At 42.1% G+C, this 21568-nt stretch overlaps 1 protein-coding gene across 2 annotated transcripts in view; it reads right to left on the bottom strand.

Moving 5' to 3' along the window:
• The window catches only part of RAB11B (RAB11B, member RAS oncogene family), a 715258-nt gene that overhangs the window by 436201 nt on the left and 257489 nt on the right, over positions 1–21568 (bottom strand). The window lies entirely within an intron of this gene.

Below are 21568 nucleotides of genomic sequence, written 5' to 3'. Positions count from 1 at the left end.
GATGCTTTTGCAAACAAGGTTCTATTCACAGCTTACACAAAATGTTGAATATAACTTGTTGACTTCTAAATTGGCCTGCCATTGATATGCATTATTACCAGTTGTGAATACAAAAAAAAAAATCTGTTGGTAACTAAGAACACTATCAGAAAATACTGCATATCTGTTTCACATTGCTTTAGCTCACTCACCCAGCTACAGTGTAATTATTGTGACACTTTTTGTTGATGTCAATACACTTGGTCTTAATGCAGTGTTTTGTACTGGAGTGACAGCTATTCTAGGACTCATTTTATTTAGTCTTTCTCTTACATAAACTCTGAGGAAGAAGAAAGAAAGCAGTATGACCTGGCTGTAAATAGTAAATGATCTCATTTAAAAGGCTACACTCAAAGCATTATTCAAGAAATGCTGTAATTACTGTTATTTGGTTTTGTCTACCATCTTTTTATCTGTTTATTATCGAGTATGTCTCATTTTATAGTCTTGTAGACAGCTAACTACAGATCATGTACTGTAAACTTAACATATTTTTAGGAAAGAAGTCTGACTGTTAGTAAATTGAATTGTACTGGCCTAGACATGAGTTGTGTGAAAAGGTCTTTTGGGCCATCTTACTTAAATGATTGGCTAATGAATAAATAATATGTTTGCTGTTCACCTATAAAGTGGTTGACTGACACGGGGAAAACAATGTCACAAATAAACTAATCAAAAATCAGTTACCTTTACTGTGTTTACAAGGCTGCTTTAATACTTATAAGTACATTGTGTCCTGAGTTCTGTAGTGGTGCACTTTTATTTCATGTCTTATCTATTTGAGCCAATTTCAATAAAAAAAAAAAAAACTTTGTAAACTAATTTATTGAATGATGGCTCGAATAAATTTAGTATATCCCTCAGTGAATCAACAGAGGGGATAATCTGAGGTGCATGCAGAGACTTTAATGGACGCATCTGTGCACGTGTGAGCTGATATGTGTGGCCTTTAAAGTCTGTGGACACACCACAAGCTTTAAAAAAACACACAAACCTTCACCGCACAAAGGGTAAAGCACACCCATAATCTCCAAACAAAAAAAGGAAGAGCACACCACACTGATGTCCAAGCTGGAAACACTGATTTAATAACACAATGGTAGACTAAGCGCTTTCACCTGTCAATCTCAGGACTCTGATGAAGCCTGAGATTGACAGGTGAAAGCGCTTAGTCTACCATTGTGTTATTAAAGCAGTGTTTCCAGCTCGGACATCAGTGTGGTGTGCTCTTCATTTTTTTGTTTGGACACCGCACGCTTTCCCTGAGGGAAAGAGAAAGTCGACTGTTTCATCTCAATGGTGTTATCTTGGAGAAAGTGTTTTTTAAAAAAAAAAATTAATATAGGAAATGGAAGACCAGAAAATGTTCACTGATGGGCTGAAAATATTGTTTGGCACTTAACACATCATATAATGTGGCAGCAAGGTAAGTACTTTTTGGGAATAAATCACGTTTATGTACTTTGTTGCTTATCTTATTATATGAACTATATAGCAAGAAATGATGGCAAACTGAAAGATAACTGCGCTAACAGTTTAACTTTATGATATAATGCAGTACAATGGAGCTGCTCTCTTAATGACTTTTAGCTTGACTGTCTTCGGCTGCATCATAGCTACTTTGCTGCTGAAGATACTAAAGCGTCTTGCTCTGCATCAGCATGCCATGTGTCCCCAGTATGCGTCCTGGCCTAATTCAGTTGTGACCTCGACTGTAACAGCAGTACCTACATCAGCATTTCTGTTTCAAGGTCACATCAGATGGTAAAGGATTGTCAAAGCTTACTGATAAAACTTCCGTAAGGCAGAAGGCAGTAGGCAGGAGAGTGTTTCTCAAACTATACTATGATTACTGCTGTCTAAGCCATTTAACTACCATTACAATACTCAAAACTCTGGCAGGATGTGACATCCTGAATCTACTTAACTTAAAGCATCATGATTTAACAAATGTATGAAGGTGCACTCCTTGGACATAAGATCTGTATTGTCCTTTGAAGACTCTGTTCATTTAATATATTTCTCAATATGATCTCATACAAGACTGAGTGGGGAGGAAGGTGAAAAAACAGCTGATCGGATACAATAAGACTATATAAAGTTGTATAATGATTCATTGGTACCTTCCTTCTCAGACATATACTGCACGTTCTGGAATACAGCTTGTTAAATAGTGTCCTGGTTAATTTCCTACACATCTGCTTTATTTGGTGACAGCCCTCCCATCCACTTCACATACTACAGAGCCATGCATACAACCACTTTCTCTCCATGCAGTTTCTTATTATTACCTTATGAGACAGCTTTCATCCCACCTACATACCTTTTTACAATATGACATATTTTTCTTTTTGTTGTTGTTTTTGTTGATCAAGTTGATCCCACTAGGCTGCTAGCCTCTTTTCAGGGGAGATCTGAGGTGGTACTTATACTACTAGGGGAATTTTGGCCAGGGAATCAGGGAACTTCCTCTACTCTTTTTAACAGGTGCCATGGGATCTTTTATATGCACCTGAGCTACTACCGACTCAAGATTGTGGGAACTCGCTTTTTTTGTTTAACCTGCTCTGAAATTGCAATTTTATTGGCCATTTTGGGCTGATTTCTATCCCTTTCAACTTTCTGGCATAAATATGTGTGTTTGAGCTTATTTTAGATCAGCAGATCCTGTTTGCGGGTTCTGCAGACTACTACAGCACCAGAAACAAGAAGGAGAGACTTTTTGTGCTAACTGCAAGTACTTTTTGCTGAAGTTTCTAATTTTTGCTGATTTTGGTCGTTTTTAGTACCTGCACTTCTCAGAAAGCTTAAAAAGTAGACTAGCTACTTATTTCACTGTACTTCTGCCTGTAAGTCATTTTCCAGTTGTGCACTTGCCTTGCTTTATTTAAAAAGTTTACATTTTCAAATTTCTAATTTTGCAGAGTTTTAATTGAGTTTACTGTTCTGGGCTATACATTCAAGTGCATTAGCCTTTCTGTGCTTATTTACTGTATAACTGCATTGTTTAGCCTGATTTAACAAAAAAAAAAAAATCTAGCTTGTTTCATAATTTCCCGCCTTTTCTAACAAGAATAGACCAGTTTCCAGGTTTTGCTGGTTTCAGGACTTCAGTTTCAGTGTTCAGAGCTATCCAGACCTCGCTGTGGTAGAGGGAGGTCCTACTGCTTACCAGTGAGAGTGGGAGCATTGTACTGCCTATCTGACACTAGAGGAGTGGTTTCCAGCTCTGAAATTGCAATTTTATTGGCCATTTTGGGCTGATTTCTATCCCTTTCAACTTTCTGGCATAAATACACGCATTTGCGTACCGTGGGGCTAAGGTTAAACTATTCCCAGTGCCAGAAAGATTGCTCTTTGAATTTCTCCTTACAACTAGCTAGTTTATCAGCAGTAGTAGCACTAAAATCTGTACACCTGTAACTAGCACTTGCTCTAAAACTCGCTAAAAAACACTAGGAAGCCTTAGTTTGTTAGAGGCACTCACCTCTCCTTGGTAATAAGGAGAAAACAGTCGTAGGCAGTAGACAGCCTACAATTGCAAGTACCTTGCCAAAGAGTAAGGGAAAACAGCTCTTGTACTCCACAAAGAAAGTACCAGGCATGTGCAAGGGTCAGCTTCCAGTGATTTCTCCTGTCCACCTGGTGAATCTGGGCATACTGGGGCAATGCAGCATTTGCTTCATGTACACAGACAACCCTCTCCTCCTACCACCAAACACTACAACCTGGGAGAGATGCATTTACATAGCCATACTGAAAGCAAAGCTCTCTCCAGCCAAGATTGTGCTAGACAGTCAAGAGGAGAAGGTTAACACCCACACAACACCTCAAGCAACACAGTCCTTCAAAACTCACACCACCAAAACCCACTCATAGCAACACAAAACCCACATATGCGGAGGCTCTTAACATTAACCTGCCGAAGCAACAAGGACCTGCAAAGCTGAAACGCAAACAAACACCACCCCCAAACACAACCAAAGCATCACATAGCTCACAACACCAGTGTTCCACCCAACAGCAGCCTCTAAGGCAAGACAACATGCCCAACACTTTAGTCATAGGTGACTCTATAGTCAGGCACACTGATATCCCACTCACCAGGCTGAACAAGGAGAAAATTACAGTTAGTTGCCTGTCGGGTGCCAGGATCCACCACATAATGCATGCACTCAAATCACTCCACAACAGGTACAAATATGACTCTGTCATTGTCCATGTTGGAGTGAATTACTTGAGATGTACCTTCCTGGACTACATGAAAAGAGACATGGAAGAGCTCTCGGATCATGTAGCCCAGGCAGGTATGACCCTAGCCCTGAGTAGCATCCTGCCATCACCCAGACAAAATGACTGACTTCAATAATTGGCTAAGCTACTAGTGTCATTCAAAGGGGATCCAGTATCTGCCTGCCTGGGGCGACATGATCAACAAATCACGATGCTTTGCAAGAGATGGTTTGCACCTGTCGCCCCTGGGATTCAGGATCTTGCCACCCCTATAGTGCCTTTTTTAGGCAAGGTTCAAAGGACAAAACTACCACCATAATGGGTAGAAGCAAGCAAAATCTGAAGGTAATGCTACTCAGTGCTAGAAGTCTAAACCTCAAGGCTCTCCTAAAAATGGAGAACATCAATATCTGTGCAGTAACTGAGACCTGATTCAAAGCTCCAGAGAGCACCCCTGCAATACCAGGCGACAACTCATAACACACTTTTCGGCCACCAAACCAGGACCAAAACACTAAAGGTGGAGGAGTGTCCATATTCACCAACAATATTCACACCTCCAGGCTGGTTGCCCAAAACAATGCATCTGAAATTCTCCAGGTGCAACTAACACTAGGTAAGACTGCAATACAAATTGTAGCTTCCTACAGATCCCCAACCATGCCCTAAGATTATCATTACACCTTTCTAAACATACTGAAAAATATTAAGATACAACCAAACACCCTAATACTGGGTGATTTTAACTACCCTGCCATTAACTGGGAAAACTACTCCTGTACCAACACCTTTGCTCAACGGTTCTTGCAATTCATAAATTCTACCGCCCTAGAGCAACTAATTCATAGTCCCACCAGGGGTACCAATATTTTAGACCTGGTCATTACCAACTGGGAGATCGATGCTCCACAACAGTGGTCACCCCCTTGTTGGTCAGATCAGACCATAAGCTAATCACCCTTGACATCCACATCCCACCCCCCTTTAAGGAAACCTCCATAAAAAACTTCTCCAAAGCCAACTTCATGGTTCTCAAGTCAGAATTAACAAACTTCATGACACCCATGCAGATGAGAACTGGAAGTTCAACTGCTGAATCCTACAATAAGGTGCTGCATGAGCATATTCACTCATGCATGGACCGAGCCATTCCAAATAGAACCAAGACGCTGTCCTCTAAAAAAAAAAAAAAAAGGAAGCCAATCTGGTGGTCCCCTGCCATAAAAAAGCTGTACAACAGAAGGAAGAAACTATTGCAGAAAAGAGGAAGAACCCAGGATTCAAAAAACTCCCTCACCAGCCTCAGTAGAAAGCTGAGAGCCCTCATAAAATCTTCCAAAGCTAGTTACAAAAACAAAATTTACAAAGATTCCAAAGACAACCACAAGGCATTCTATAGCTATGTCAAGAATCTAAATGGCAATACACAGATCTGCTCTGAGCTACAGCAGAATGGCACTAGATATACTGATCCCAAGGATATTGCCAATATCCTGGCAGATAGATTCAGTGCCAACTGCAACCCCCCTCACCCCCTAAAGGGCCCATCTCAATACCGAAAGAATGCCAAATTCCAGTAATCATGGCCACTCGGGTAAAAACCACACTCTCCAAAGCCAAGAATACAGCATCCATGGGACCAGACAACATCTTGGGCTGTGTACTGCATGAACTACAAAATGAACTGGCACCTCACCTATGTGTCATGTTTAATCATAGCCTCACCTCAGGCTTCGTGCCCAAAGAGTGGCGCACAGCTACAGTCATCCCACTCCACAAGAACTACCGTCCCCATCAGTTTGAAAAGCCTGATCTGCCGGGCCATGGAACGTATTATCATGGAACTTATAAACAAAGACATTGGCAACCTTCAAACACTGGACCTCACCCAGTTTGGGTTCATGAAGGGCCAATCTTGCCTCTTGAACCTTTTCAACTTCTTCAAATCAGTCTCCAGAGCCGTGGATGAGGGAAAGGTGGTTCACACAGCCTACCTGGACCTCGCCAAGGCTTTTGACACTATCCCCCACTCTGGAATAATAGATAAACTTACAAAGCTGGGCATTAATCCCACTACGTCACTCGATGGGTTGCAAACTGGCTTACTGACAGAACACACACTGTAAAAGTAGCTGACTCCAAATCCAGCTCCAGACAAGTGACAAGTGGTGTACCGCAGGGTTCTATCTTGGGACCACTCTTGTTTGGCATCTACTTCTCTGAAGTACAGGGCAACACTAAGGGACTCTGGCTTACAAAGTTCACAGATGACTGCAAGCTAGAAGCCATTAATGAATCCCCAAATGATGTGGCTATACTACAAAAGGGCCTTATCGAAACAGATGCCTGGTGCCAGAGCCACGGGTTCAAGCTAAATGCCAAAAAATGTATAGTTGTCCCCTTTGGGAAAAAACACATACCTGTGAACTACCACATAGGTGGCAGTACACTAAACACCGAAAGTGTGATAAAAGACCTAGGGACACAGGTGGACAGTGGTCTCACCTTTGATAAAGTACAGTTGTGTACACCTACCATAAATGTAGATGTTCGAGTGTCTTCACTGTTGCAGTCATAACTGTAGGGTGCTCCTGCCGGCAGGCAGCCCGAGGTCGGCCAGAATCCCAAAGTCTGGGTCCGGCATCGGCTGTATAAGCTAGTATCCTGATGTCAGTACGCCTTGGTACATAGCCGTCAGCCGACGCCATCTTCTCCAGCCTTTCTTGCCCTAGATGTCAGAAATCCCCAACAAATCAAAAATGAATCCAACAAGGAAACACAAATACACCACAAATAAGAGAAAAGAGGGGATAGGAGGGAGGACCCGACTGCAACAGTGAAGACACTCGAACATCTACATTTATGGTAGGTGTACACAACTGTACTATGTTCTTCGTGTTTCACTGTTGCAGTCATAACTGTAGGGTGGAATCCCAAAGCAGTGTAGAAGGGGAGGAGGCTTTAGATAGAAGAAGGGGAGGCAAGAATACCCTGCAAGACAGCAGAGGCAAAGCCTGCCCTAGACTTAGAAAACAAGGGGAGATTGTAGTGCTTGGAAAAAGTATGCACAGAACTCCAAGTGGCAGCTTCCAAGATATCCTTGGTAGGGACTCCTCTGAGGAAAGCTGTAGAAGTAGCAGCTGCTCTAGTGGAATGACTTCTTATGGTCCCTGGAAACTGTTTCCCATGATGAGTGTAACAAAATCTGATTCCATAAGCAATCCACTTGGAAATAGTTTGTTTAGAAATAGGTTTTCCAAGAGAACTGGAGGCAAAGGAAACGAACAATTGGTTAGACTTTCTGAAATCTTTAGTCTTGTCCAAGTAAAATCATAACTGTCTGTGTACATCCAATGAATGCAAAATCCTTTCTCCTTTATTTTGAGGATTTGGAAAGAAAGTAGGAAGGTGAATTGTCTGATTTAAAGCCACTTTCGAAATCACCTTAGGCATGAAAGTAGGATTGGTCCTCAAGGATACTCTGTCCTGATGGAAAATAAGGTATGGTTCCACAGCCATGAGAGCTTGCAACTCTGAGACCCTTCTAGCAGAGGTCAATGCTAACAAAAGAACAGTCTTCCAGGATATAAACTTAATATCTGAAGATGCAGCAGGCTCAAAAGGAGGCAAAGTAAGTTTTTCTAAAACATAATTAAGATCCCAGGCAGGGACAGGAGGGGTCCTTGGAGGCCGCAAATTTTTAGCCCCTCTCAAGAACTGCTTCACCAAAGGATGTGAAAAAACAGGAGGATCAGAACTTAAATGCAGAGATAGCAGAAGCATGAATCTTAATGGAAGAAAAGGAAAGTCCTTTAGATAAAAGTTCCGAAAGGTAAAGCAAAATAGAGAGATCAGGAACCTGAGGATCAGAGCCTCGGTCCTGCATCCAAATAGAAAACCTCTTCCATTTAGAGGCATAGGATTTCCTAGTGCTAGGCCGTCTAGCTTCCAAAAGAACATCCAAAACTTGTTTGGGAAGACTAGAGGAAATCAAATTCCTTTGAAGAGCCAAGCTGCCAGGCAAAGGGTCTTGAGATTGGAATGTAGTAACTGACCCTGATGCTGGGACAGAAGCGAAGGGTTCAGTGGGAGAATCCAAGGAGGCCCCGAGAACAGGTGCTTTAAGGTTGGATACCAAAACTGTCGAGGCCAATTTGGAGCAATCAAGATGTGAAACTTGGGCTTGTCCTGTTTTATCTTCAGTAGTACCCGAGGCAGTAGAGGAAGAGGAGGGAAGGCATATGCTGAAAGACTTCTCCAGCTGAAGGACAGGGCATCCACTCTCCATGCTGTTTTGTGGAAGGACCTGGTGCAAAAGCGAGGCAGCTGATGATTGAGATGGGATGCAAACAGATCTACCTGGGGACATCCCCAAACTGCAGTAATCCTGTTGAACAAGTTGGTGTCTAGCATCCATTCGTGAGGATCTGAAATGTTTCTGCTCAGGCTGTCTGCTAAGAGATTCTGTTTCCCTGGAATGAATTGAGCCTGGAGATGCAGATTCAAATTTTGAGCTGTGTCCCACAAGCCCATAGCTAGTCTGCAAAGGGGGTATGAATGAGAACCCCCCTGCTTGTTGATGTACCACATGACCGTGGTGTTGTCTGTGCGAATTAGCAGAGGCCCTGGTTGTAAAAGGTTTTTGAAGGCTAAAAGGGCATTTTGAACTGCCAACATCTCCTTCAGATTGATGTGCCAGTGAAGATGGTCCTTTGTCCAGGTTCCCTGCTGGCAATTGTCTAGAAAGTGTGCTCCCCAAGCATAATCCGAGGCGTCCGTGGTTAGGATTTGAGCAGGTTGAGGGAGACGAAAAGGTTTTCCTTCGTTTAGAGTGCATGCCCTGGACCACCAGAGGAACTCCTTCTGGAGGCAGGGGATCAGAGGAATCAGAATATCCAGATCGTGGTAATGCTGTGACCATACACTTTTCAGATACCATTGTAGCTTTCTCATGTGAAGCCTTGTGTTTGGAATCAACAGAATGCAGGAAGCCATGTAGCCCAGAGCCTGCAGGAATTTCCTTGCAGTGAGCTGAGATAGAGTTGCCAAGGTGTTGAAAGTAGAAGCCAGCTGAGTTTGTTTTTCTGGAGTGAGGTAGGCCCTTTGTACGGTTGTATTTAAGAGGGCTCCCAAGAAAACCATTTGTTGAGAAGGGATCAAATGTGACTTTTTTATGTTCACTGAGAATCCCAGTAGTAGGAGAAGACGTCGAACAAAGTCCAGGTGTTGAAGCAGAAGATCTTTGCTGTCTGCCTGAATAAGGCAGTCATCCAAATAGGGGTAAATCTGGATCCCCTGAAGTCTGCAGTAAGCCACTACTGGTGCCAGGCACTTGGTGAAGACTCTGGGCGCAGTAGATAAACCAAAGGGCAGAACAGAGAATTGAAAGTGCCTCGAACCTGCCTTGAACCTGAGGAATTTCCTGCGTTCGTGTCTGATAGGGATATGCAAATAGTTTTCCTTTAAGTCCAATGTCACCATCCAGGCGTCCTGAGAGAGCATTGGAATTAACTGTTGCAGAGTAAGCATCTTGAACTTTGGAATTTCCAAAAAGGTGTTTAACACAGAAAGGTCCAGAATAGGTCTCCACGAGTTTTGTTTTCTGGGGACCAGAAACAGCCTTGAATAAAACCCTTTTCCCATTTCCAAGAGTGGAACAGGCTCTATGGCTCTCATGGCCAGAAGAGCATCCACTTGAGTTAAGGCCTCTGACCATTGAAGTTTTGGCAGATCTGGCCAACCGTGAGTCCTTGGCAAAGTGTGAAAGTGGAACTTGTAACCTTTTAAAATCACGTCCAATACCCATTTGTCCTGGGTAATATGAGTCCAATTTCTGTAAAAAAGAGACAGTTTTCCTCTGAGAGGGGCGTCCAGGTGAAGGGGTCCTGAAGCCCAACCGAGAGAGTCATTGAGTTTGTTTTCTTTGAGATTGGGATCTGTCTTCTCCCCTTCTAGGTGAAGAAGCAGTCCATTGTCTAGATCTGTATGAGGTTTGGCCTTGACCACGACCTCTGGAGCGTCTGTATCTTCCCCTTTGAGGCCTGTCAGACGTGGGAAAGGACCAATTTTTAGAGGGCCAATTCCTGGAAAATCTAGGAGGCTGAACTTGCAAGAAATCTTTTACAGTCTGCATGGACTTTGCCTTTTCTTCCATCTTTTTAATAACTTCCTCAGCCTTGGAACCAAAAAGAACATCTTGTTGAACAGGGGCATCTAATAACTTAGCCTTAACCTGTTCAGGTAAACTTTGTTCACGAAGCCAGGCATGTCTCTAATCACAGTACCAGAGGCAGCAGCCCTGCAAGAAGCATCCAAAGCATCAAAACCACAATGTAAGCTATGCTTGTTAACCTGTTCAGTAGCATGCAAAACATCCTGAAGTTCCTTATCCTCTGCACAAGCAGGAAGGGAAGCAAGCTTTTGCTTTAAAACAGACAAAAGAAATTGCTGATATTTAAACATATGAAACTGGCAATTTAAAGCCCTTACAGACAGGGTAGCAGAAGTATATACCTTTTTCCCCACCTGTCTAAAGCACGAGAATCCTTCTCAGAGGGAATAGGATTTTTAGAAGTAGCAACCTTAGCAGCCTTAGAGCCCTGAGAAATAGTTTCAGGATCCAGAAGGGTTTTAAATAAAATAAATGAGAGTCAGGAACCCTATAAAATCTATCAGGCTTAGAAGGAGCAGGAGGCATGGAATCAGGATTCAAATTAGCCTCAGAAAAAGCATCATCCACAATGTCCAAAACAGGAGGGATAGCTAAAGGCCTATGCTGAGGAAGAAGAAGAAATTCTCTAAGCCTCTTTTTGGAGGCAGAATATTCCTGTCCTTCCCAATGAAAATGTTCCCTCATCTCATGCAGGGTTTCCCCAAAAGAAAAATCCTCAGGCGGAGAGGCCGAGGGCAAAGAATCCTCAGCATCCGAATCCTCATAAGGGGGGAAGGAATAGTCCTGATCAGAGGAAGAAACAGAAGGTACAGAAGCCTGGTCAGAGGAATCCAGAGTAACATCCTGTCGAGGCCTTTTCTCAGGAGGGGGGTGAGAACCCCTAATCATTGTAAGCAAATCTTCAGCCATCCTCAATAATTGTTTTTGTGACTTGGGAGTGGATTCAGAAGCAGCTTGAACTGGAACTTTAGACTTAGAAGGAGTCTTTGTCTTTGCCTTTGAAATAGTGATGTGAGTAGGCCTGAAAACCCCCTCAGAAGCCGGTACCTGCACAGCGGTTCTGGACCCATCTGAAGGAGCGACGTCCGAAGGTCCTGCAGCAGTTAAAATAGTGGGCCTTGATGGCTCCCCATGGGAGTCCGTATCATACGGCCATCGGTTCAGAAGCGGCGGATGACAGGGGCTGCAAAAGCGCCTCACTGACGACAGCCGAACCGGACGCTGGCTCCAGCTGCAACGAGTCCTGTTTGGACCTCGGAGGCCTGTCCTTGTCTTTGCACTTCTTTTGAACTCCGGTAGCGTCCAACGACATTCTATAATTGAAGCATCTGCCAAAATAATTTAAAGCCCAATCGTACCTGCGTTTGATAGTACGAGAGTTGAACCTGGCACAGAACCGACAACAAGAAACGTCGTGGTCAGGGCCTAAGCAAGGTAGACAGTAAGAGTGGAAATCTTTATGAGGTATTTGTTTCCCACACGCTATACAATTATTAACTTTTTCTGACATTGGAGGAACAAGAAAAAGATTCCCCAACGGGGTACTTAGCTTTGAGAAGAGAAGTAAGAACTTCGGACCGACAACAATCAAATACGCTGTTCGAAAATCGCCAACCAACGTTTTGCGAGCTGCTTTCCACCGCACGGCAAGAAAGACTGGAGAAGATGGCGTCGGCTGACGGCTATGTACCAAGGCGTACTGACGTCAGGATACTAGCTTATACAGCCGACGCCGGACCCAGACTTTGGGATTCTGGCTGACCTCGGGCTGCCTGCCGGCAGGAGCACCCTACAGTTATGACTGCAACAGTGAAACACGAAGAACATCTACATAGCCACAACAGTTAGAAAATCCTTCTACATGGCAAACCTCATCACTAAGGGCTTTTCATCGAGAAAAAAGGAGGTCATTGTCCCTCTGTACTCATCCCTCATTAGACCCATTATAGAATACAATGTCCCATTTGGTATGTACCTCACAAGACATCTGCAACAACTAGAAAGGCCACAGAAATACTTCACAAAAAGAATCACAGGCCTAAAACAGATGCCTTATGCTGACAGTCTAAAGAAACTCCAGCTATACTCTATCACATATCACCTACTCAGAGGCGATCTCTGCCCAACATACAAGGCCATGTCAAGCCCAGAGTTGTTGGACATGCTACACTTAAAGAAATCCCAATCCCTCTGAGCCACATGCTCCAGGGATCTTAACCTTGTCATCATGATGAATAGAACATGCTGGAGGGATAGGTTCCTGACCCAGAGACTCCCCATACTCTGGAATAGGCTGCCCATACATGTCAGACAGAGCGCCTCAATGGCCCTCTTCAAGAGGAACCTTGACGATTGGATGGGAGATAGGAAATTCACCCCGTGGATCACATCAGTAGCCCTGCTAGACACGGGTCCAGGAAAGTAAATATTTGTGGGAAGCAATAGCCAATGAATCGTTATGGCTTGGCTTGTATAGGCCCTAGGGCCGAAAGCCTAGTAGTACCTACCTATGAACCTATAATCAAAAGGACAACACACTCATGAGTGCAGCAACCCCCTTATACTGCACTGTAGTGTCAACAATCCATCCATCTGGTGTGTGAATAGAACCCACAGCCTTCTTTACAGTATTTGGGTATTGCTATATTTCTCAGTAACCTTATTACTACTGCTCTTCTAAATTCACTATCTTTTATTACGTAAGTCAGGAAATAAAAGAATAGTTACTATTATTAACATCTGACATATGAATTATACTTGTTCTCCTATGAAAGTTAAAGAAAAAAATAAATAGGAATTTGCCAGTGCTGAATGCTGGTTGCACTGAAGTAGAACTGCAGAAACAGCATTTAAAGATATGCTGTCAGTAAAATAGGAACCCATGAGACAAGCTGACAAGTAAAAATAAAGATAGCAGCCCTTTAGAATTTTATGAGCCCAAAGGAGAGGTGGGAAAGTGACAAATAATGTGTGGCAGAGAATAAAAATCCATAAAAACGTAGAGGAATTCTAAAGAAAGGATGGGGCAGAGGAAAGGCGGCCTAACTGTTAAATCAAAGGGACTGAGTTTAAAAGATACAAAGATGTTCTACTTCAAACACTGGGTGGTGGACAAATGGAATTAATTGCTAGACACTATCACATATCAGATGAATTCAAAAACACCCATTGCTGGCTCATCTGACATCAAGTGCTGTTCCCTGATCCAGTACCGCTCAAATGTAAGCTGAAGTGCAGAAAAAAAAAATAACTCATGCGATCTGTTTTAGGATCATTACTTTTCATGAATGACATGACTTGGAATCTCCATAAAATAAATTGCTTTATGCTGATGATATTGTCAGTACTAAACCATCTGAAAAAGCAATACCCTTACAAATAAGTTACAGTACGATTTCTTTATACTGTGGAACTGGCTGTATACAAATCAGCTGCTGGGCTGGTTAACACCTGTAAAACCAGTCTTACTGTATTTACACCTTATCCAGTGCCTTAATTATCACTGATGCCTGTGACACTGATCTGTCAATTACATCATCTTAAAAGTATCTCGGGCCAGTTTTCAACCCTCACTTAACTTTCACTTCACACACTGAAACAATTGACGGTAAAACCTCCTGTCATTTTAAACATCTTTTAAAGTCTCCACTTTACTAAACCTTGAGGCCAGGAAGGCAATAACAGTCGGAGTTCTTGCATCCAGACTGGAGTATGCATTTCCTATTATTTCCATTCATTCCACTCCCAGTACAAACCTTCTGCAGACCACAGCGAATAAGATTCTAAAATTCTGCCACCTGGCTAGTTTCAATATCACCACCTACAAATGGCTGCCTAGGCAGGAAAGGGCCATGTAACTGACTTACAAATTGCTCAATGACTTCTATTACCCACCACTGAAGACTACTCTTTCAAAGACATAGCATATATTCCCTTTGGAGGACAGTTGATGTATAGCTAGCTGGACCTCCCTCCAGAATGGAACCTAGTGAAAGAGTTTTTAACAAAGTGACAACTGTCTACTGGAATAACATCCCAGTAGAAATAAAAGAAAACTGTACTGATGCCCTTATCATTTAAAATTCTCTTAAGTGTCATCTAACCAACTCAAACAAATGTTCATGCTTTAAGGACAATGACTAATGTATCAGTTATCTGTGCTACACCTTTTAATAAAATCTTGCTTAAATGTCCCACAAATTGTGCTGCCTGAGCATATTTAAATAGGTCTTCAATTGTACTGCTTGTGTTGTTATGCTACACTGTAATTTTTTAGGTTGTACAGTGCCCGATTTCATATGCTTATAATGCACACTCTTACTGTTCATGTATTAATTTCTGTTTAAAGATGTGTACAGCATGTATCTGCTTATTAATGCTGTTCTAAATTGATGTCTACCTGTCTTATATATGTATTCTGTGTGTCTGCTGTTGGCTTTGACCCTGGCTGAGGCTGAAAAGGGTCTTTGGACCAGGTTAACTAACTGAAATAAATAAATAAATACATCCACAGGGTTTAACACAACCAGCACAGACACTAAAAAAGGCAAACATTAATGGAAGTCAAGGAGGAAATGTTACAAACAGGAACAGTAGTGGCATGAGGTGAAGGAGGAAATGTTACAAACAGGAAGAGTAACGGCATGGGACATGAGGCAAAGTAAGAAATGTTACAAACAGGAACAGTAGTGGCATGAGGTGAAGGAGGAAATGTTACAAACAGGAAGAGTAACGGCATGGGACATGAGGCAAAGTAAGAAATGTTACAAACAGGAACAGTAGTGGTATGAGGTGAAGGAGGAAATGTTACAAACAGGAAGAATAACAGCATGGGACATGAGGCAAAGTAAGAAATGTTACAAACAGGAAGAGTAGTGGCCTGAGGTGAAGGAGGAAATGTTACAAACAGGAAGAGTAATGGCATGGGACATGAGGCAAAGTAAGAAATGTTACAAACAGGAACAGTAGTGGCATGAGGTGAAGGAGGAAATGTTACAAACAGGAAGAGTAACGGCATGGGACATGAGGCAAAGTAAGAAATGTTACAAACAGGAACAGTAGTGGCATGAGGTGAAGGAGGAAATGTTACAAACAGGAAGAGTAACGGCATGGGACATGAGGCAAAGTAAGAAATGTTACAAACAGGAACAGTAGTGGCATGAGGTGAAGGAGGAAATGTTACAAACAGGAACAGTAGTGGCATGAGGTGAAGGAGGAAATGTTACAAACAGGAAGAGTAACGGCATGGGACATGAGGCAAAGTAAGAAATGTTACAAACAGGAACAGTAGTGACATGAGGTGAAGGAGGAAATGTTACAAACAGGAACAGTAGTGGCATGAGGTGAAGGAGGCAATGTTACAAACAGGAAGAGTAACGGCATGGGGTATGAGGTCAGGGTGTAGAGCTATGTCTTCAAAGACATCATCCAGTAAAGCATGTACTGGAGAAATAGCCAGTGGTCTGGGTGAAGGTAAGCTTAGCAGCTCTCTGTGGTAGGTCTGGGCCTGGGAGAACTGCTTACTTTCCCAAATGAAAGCGTTCTTCATTCTATGTAGGGTATCCCTTGAAAGAAATGAACTAGAGGGGAAGGAGGAAGAGAATATGTCATTTGCGTCTAAGTTTGGGTAAGTTTGAGGTAGTAAGTGGCCAAAGACAATTACTCCTCATCCTCTGAAATACAGGAATCTTCCTATTCCTGAAAAGCTACTTCCCTGCTCCTTTTAGATGGGGAGGCCTCGAAGGTGAATGAATGAGAGGGCTGCCTAAGCTTTATGAAGGCCATAAACTCCTGTGCTGTTTTAAGGAGGTCCTGGGCTTTGGTCTGAGAAGAAGTGGTCAGAGGTGAAGGTAAAAAGAAGCAACTGACTTCAGTTTGGTTGTGTATTGTAATGGGGTGGCTGGATGATATGGTTGTCTGACCACAACTTCGGTTGTAGCTTTGGCCATCAGGGAAGACAAGGAGTGTCCCTTCAGAGCCACTATGAGGACACTGGAAGCGGAGGACTGGAGTATGAGCTCAGACCTGGCCAACATGTCAGCTGAGGTGGCATTTGTAGGTAGGTCAGAAACCATGGCAGCTTCCTGAGGGATCATGCTGGACAGTTCTTGTCTAGGAGTCATCAGACCTGAGGGCTGCAAAGGCACCTCACCTAGGTCGTTGGTCAGTTTAAGACCTACAGTTGGAGCTTTTTTGGTAACATCAAGGTCCTTTGCCTTTTTGCCTTTACTTTTGTGTGGAATGATGCTAGTGGAAGCCGGGGTCTGTGGTGGCCCTGTGGTAGCAGTGGATTGTAGTGCCACTGAGGAAGCTGAAGAAGATGAGTCCATATGGGTGACAAGTAGCTCGGCCCTACACATGGGTGTTTTTGCATGGAATTTTGCATGGTCAGGACAGTTAGAGACACCATGCTGAGCATACCTCTCAACCGTCCCGAATTCCTCATTTTTTACCGAGTTTTGGGGTCCTAATGATGGGGTGCCATGATTCCCGAATGACACCTCATCATTGCAGATTTTTCCAATTATTTTTACATTTTCGCGCTGTGATGTCAGCACTACCAACCTATCGGAATAGCTCTGCACACATTTTCGGCTAGGCTGTTCAAATGCTGGAAGCAGCGGGAACAGTTATTTCGTTTTAGAAGTCTTCTTTTCAGTGCTGGAAGCAGTTATAGTTGTTTCGTTCAAACAGCAATGGAAGATGTTTGTGCAAAATTTTAAATTTCAGTCCACCCAGCACCTACCTACTACCCACAGAATTTAATGGGCTCCAGGTGAGGTAAGGAACCAACAAATTTTGTTAACGGACCGACCCAGCTAACCAGAGAGTAAGTGGAGTGGACGAGTGGTTCATTAAAAACCAAAGTGGCTAGAACAAACTACATGAGTCGGCACAGAGTTAATGTACTAAAAACAAATGTGTATTATTAATGTAACTTATGTAAGCTGTAGGCAGCAGCAGTCACACTCGCAGATACTTAATTTTAGCTTAGCACTAGCAGGCAGCATCTGAACAGCTCGCTAATGATGCATGTGTATTGTGCTGTACTAAGCAGAAGATAAATAACTTCCTCTATGCTTTGCCCACTGAGGCACTAAGAGTCAGACTAAGTTATGTTTGCAGCAGGTGCAGCTCGCAGTCATATTCCCTTGTATTGCTCTGAATTTGAAAGCAAAAAGTGTATTTAATCCATCACATTGCATTTAGTTAGTAGCACATTGGTAATGGTGTCTTCCATTCTGTCAGTGCTGTAATTTCTGCATCGCAGTATTTTACGAATGAACAGTCCATAGTGTTTTCTTACTTTGTTTTAGTGTTAGGTCATCTTATAGGTGTACGCTGATCCACTCAAGGGAAAACAAATTGCAGTTTGGCACCATGGTATAGTCAGTGGTGCAGCCATGATTTACAATTGTTGCCTCACAGTAAGGTTCTCTGGTTTGATTCGGGTTAGGGTGCCAGTGCCACTGCCTTCTGTGCGGAGTCTGCATGTACATTCCTCCCTGCGTTTGTGTGGGTTTCCTCCGATTTCTTCCTACATAACAAAGACATTTCTCCCTGGGCATCTGCTGAAAAATTGATTTGTTGAATTTTGTTCCAAGTTGGACTTTAGCGGTAAACAAATGTTAAATAAATAAAATTAAATTGAAGTGACGTGGTATTCACAGTGGCTATATGGTATTGAATTTAAGGGAAATGTGCAAAGTTAATCGCTCCACATATGCTTGATTACATCGCTCTTGGAATGTTTTTGCTTAAATTATTTTTGCTTAAATTGTTTTTCATTCTGCTGAATCTGTTTCCTTCTAGCAGACTTTTAGTGTATTGTTTTGCTGACAGCATACTTCTAATATGATCTGGCATTTAAGAGAAATTCTTATCACACTGATTCCTGTAATACAGAAATATCAGTTCTCAGTTTGAGTCTGAAAAATGTGCATTTCTAGAATAATATCTGTAGCCATTTTAAGGGAAATTCTTAACGTTGTTTTCAACTTATGATTCAAAAGTGCCAGTTTTCAGCCTGAGTCTGGAAGCATAATGCATCTTTGTGTCTGCTTTGCAAAATTGAGTTTCACTGAGTATATATCCACACAGAACAGTTTGCCCCAAGGTCGACTTTCTTTGTTAGCAGTAAGATAAGTATATTAATAGCCAGGTGCAATCATTTTTCAAATGATTGTATGTACTATTGCTATGAGAAGTCAGCACAGCAGTGAAAATGATGCCGCTCCTTTCCCTATTGCAATATTACTAGCTTAACTTTTTTTTTTAATGTAACATAGCATAGGCAATGTATGACATATAAAATTGTTTGCTAGCAGCAACCTCTTCATTAGTTACAGCTCTCTTTAATGTGGAATTATTTAGATGACTTTTACTTCTGCAGAGATTGTGCATATTTACTGATACTCATGGATTGTAGATGTTTGAGTAGAGTTTTATGATGGAAATGTTGTGACTTGGGCAGTTTTGTCATTATTGGTTCATACATTTTGTTTCATTGCTTACTGGAAAAATGTTCAAAATTTAAAATGCGCTCGAACAAGTGTGCTGTTGCTGTATTATACAAGGAATATAATTTAAGTCAGGAAGGTGTATCAAAGAACACATCCATGTTTTGTGTGCAAGGGGCCTGTGATTTGAAAACAGACCAAAGGTAATTTTTATCTGCCACTGGCCAGATGCATTTTCTTTGAATGTCGGTTTCAGTGCTGTTTCAATGAATGTGAGTTTCAAGGGCAGAAAAGTTTTAATGCTAAGTCTATTTTCATTGTGAGACTGTATTGCTTTGTTTAGCAGATGTATTTGTGTTTGCATTATAAAATGTAAAATAAAAGTTTTAAATGCAATCCAAATAATCACTGTAGAAGTAAAGCAGTAAGCGCATTAGTGTTTATGGTAAATAGGGCGAAGTAGCCAAGTAATGGGACATTGGAATGGCTGCAGGGGGACTCTGGGGCCATATTTTGGTTGTCTGTTCAGTCTGCGTTTGAAAGTTTGTATCTCACAATTCCAATGGAGTGGGCAGGGTTGCATAATTATGTATGTAAATTTATGTTAATAAGTGTACCTATTTGTACCTATTTTTATGGGCCTTTGTCCAGATTTTTGATGTTTCCAGGTTAAGAGGTATGATGCTGAGGCCCCAAGCAGAATAAACAAAATGAATGAAGATCTTTATGCATGATTGGCTTCCCACACTTCAAGCAATTGTTTATTTTATTTGAAAATTAAATTAGTAGAGAAATTTCCCCGTTGGGGTACTTATCTGACTGGAAGAAGAAGTTTCTCTATAAACATGAACCAACTTATGGATTGAGAGGGTACTGAAAGCATGTGAAAGGCAAAGGACTGCATGGCTAGAAAGAACTGACAATGGCACCGATGGATGCTCTTCTTTTACGCTGACAACCAGACATCTGTCTTCAGACATCTATCAGCTGGGGATAATGTACTGACTTTGAAAATTGGGCCAGTTAAGGGCTTCCCGCATGGCAGGAAGAGCCAAGAATCAATACTGCAACACTGATTACACAGAACATCACTTCCTTCATGGGACCAGATAACATACAGGGCTGTTTGTTAAATGGTACTGAACAAAGCCTGGCAGAACCTGTCCTTAAGCTACTTAACTTGGGCTGACCTACAGACTCAGTCTCAGAAGTATGAAATACGGCACTGGTGATGCCACTCCATAAAGGTGGTCCTACTACTGACCCTGGAAATTATAGGCCATCAGCCTGACAAGTCTGACTGGTATGGCCATGGAACACACTATAAGAGACTTGCTTAACAAAGTTATTAGTAATCTCATCATATGCATCAATTTGTTTTGTGTAAGGTAGATCCTATATGAGCGGACAGGTGATCCGCTGTGGCAACCCCTAACTGGGAAAAGCCAAAAGAAGAAGACGAAGATCCTATATAATAAAGCTGTTAAATTTCTTTGAAAAGGTAATACAAGCTGTTGACGGCAGTCATACTGCACACGCAGCCTATCATGACTTGGCTAAGGCATTTATTACCATCCCCCATGTTACCATAATTAATAAAATAAATGCATTACAAATAGAAATCTGTGTCATAATTTACAGCATACTGGCTAAAAGACAGAACAATTATGTTACAGTGTTCGAGAACATGAAGGTGACCAGTGGTGTGCTACAGGGCTCAGTGCTGGCACCACTTTGGTTTGGTATTTAATTCTCTGACATACAAACTAAAATCCATGATGTGTGGCTAACCAAACTTGTGGATGTCTGCAAACTGGGAGTCGTTATCAAATCTTCCTCTGACTCAGAAGCCCTCCAGTAGGAACCTACACTTGTAAATACCCGTTGAACTGAAAACTTACTTAAATTAAATGCTAAAATACAACATTGTTACATTTGGCGGACAAACCATCTCCCAGCACATAACACTGAAACTACCCCACTTCAAAATAAAAATGTAGTTAGAGACCTGGGAAACCTGGGTGAATAATTCTCTCTCCTTTATTCACCATGTACCAAACGTTGTGAGGAATTACTTGTACGTGACACAGCTGAAAGCCAAGAGAATAACATCCAGACCTAAAGATATTATTGTTTCCTTGTATTCAGGACTGATCAGACCAGCATTACCAGACATAACAAACAGAAAGACTCCAGAGGTTGTTAACAAAGGTCACAAACCTATAAAATCCCTACTCTATCAGAAATGGCTAGAAGCACTGTTCCTCTTTTCTGTGTCTTACAGGCTCCTCACAGGAAACTTGTCCCTTGTTTTCTGAGTTTTCAGGGACCCAGTAGTCCAGGATCACTTGTAGCTTCACAAATCAAACAGTCCCACAAATTCCAGAAAAAAAGATATCTAAACCTGCTTGACCAGATCGGTAATAAAACAAGCTTGAAAGACAGACTCATTCCCATCATTCACATCTGGAATAGACTCTCCCGGCAGATAATGCAGTGTGATACACGATCTTCCTTCAAACGGGACCTGGATAATTAGATGGATATTCATAAATTCACCCTGGGCTTGAATGGCCTAGCGTGAGACAGTGAAAAGGTGCAGTCTAGGGTGGGGATGAGCAAGGCATAATGGTCACAAGACTCAGTAGCCTTAAACTTCCAGTGA

The sequence above is a fragment of the Protopterus annectens genome, chromosome 13.part0, assembly GCF_019279795.1.
Source record: "Protopterus annectens isolate FY-2018-M chromosome 13.part0, PAN1.0, whole genome shotgun sequence".
Taxonomy (NCBI): Eukaryota; Metazoa; Chordata; order Ceratodontiformes; family Protopteridae; genus Protopterus; species Protopterus annectens.
Note: the sequence above shows the minus strand (reverse complement) of the source record. Positions and strands in the feature narration are given on the sequence as shown.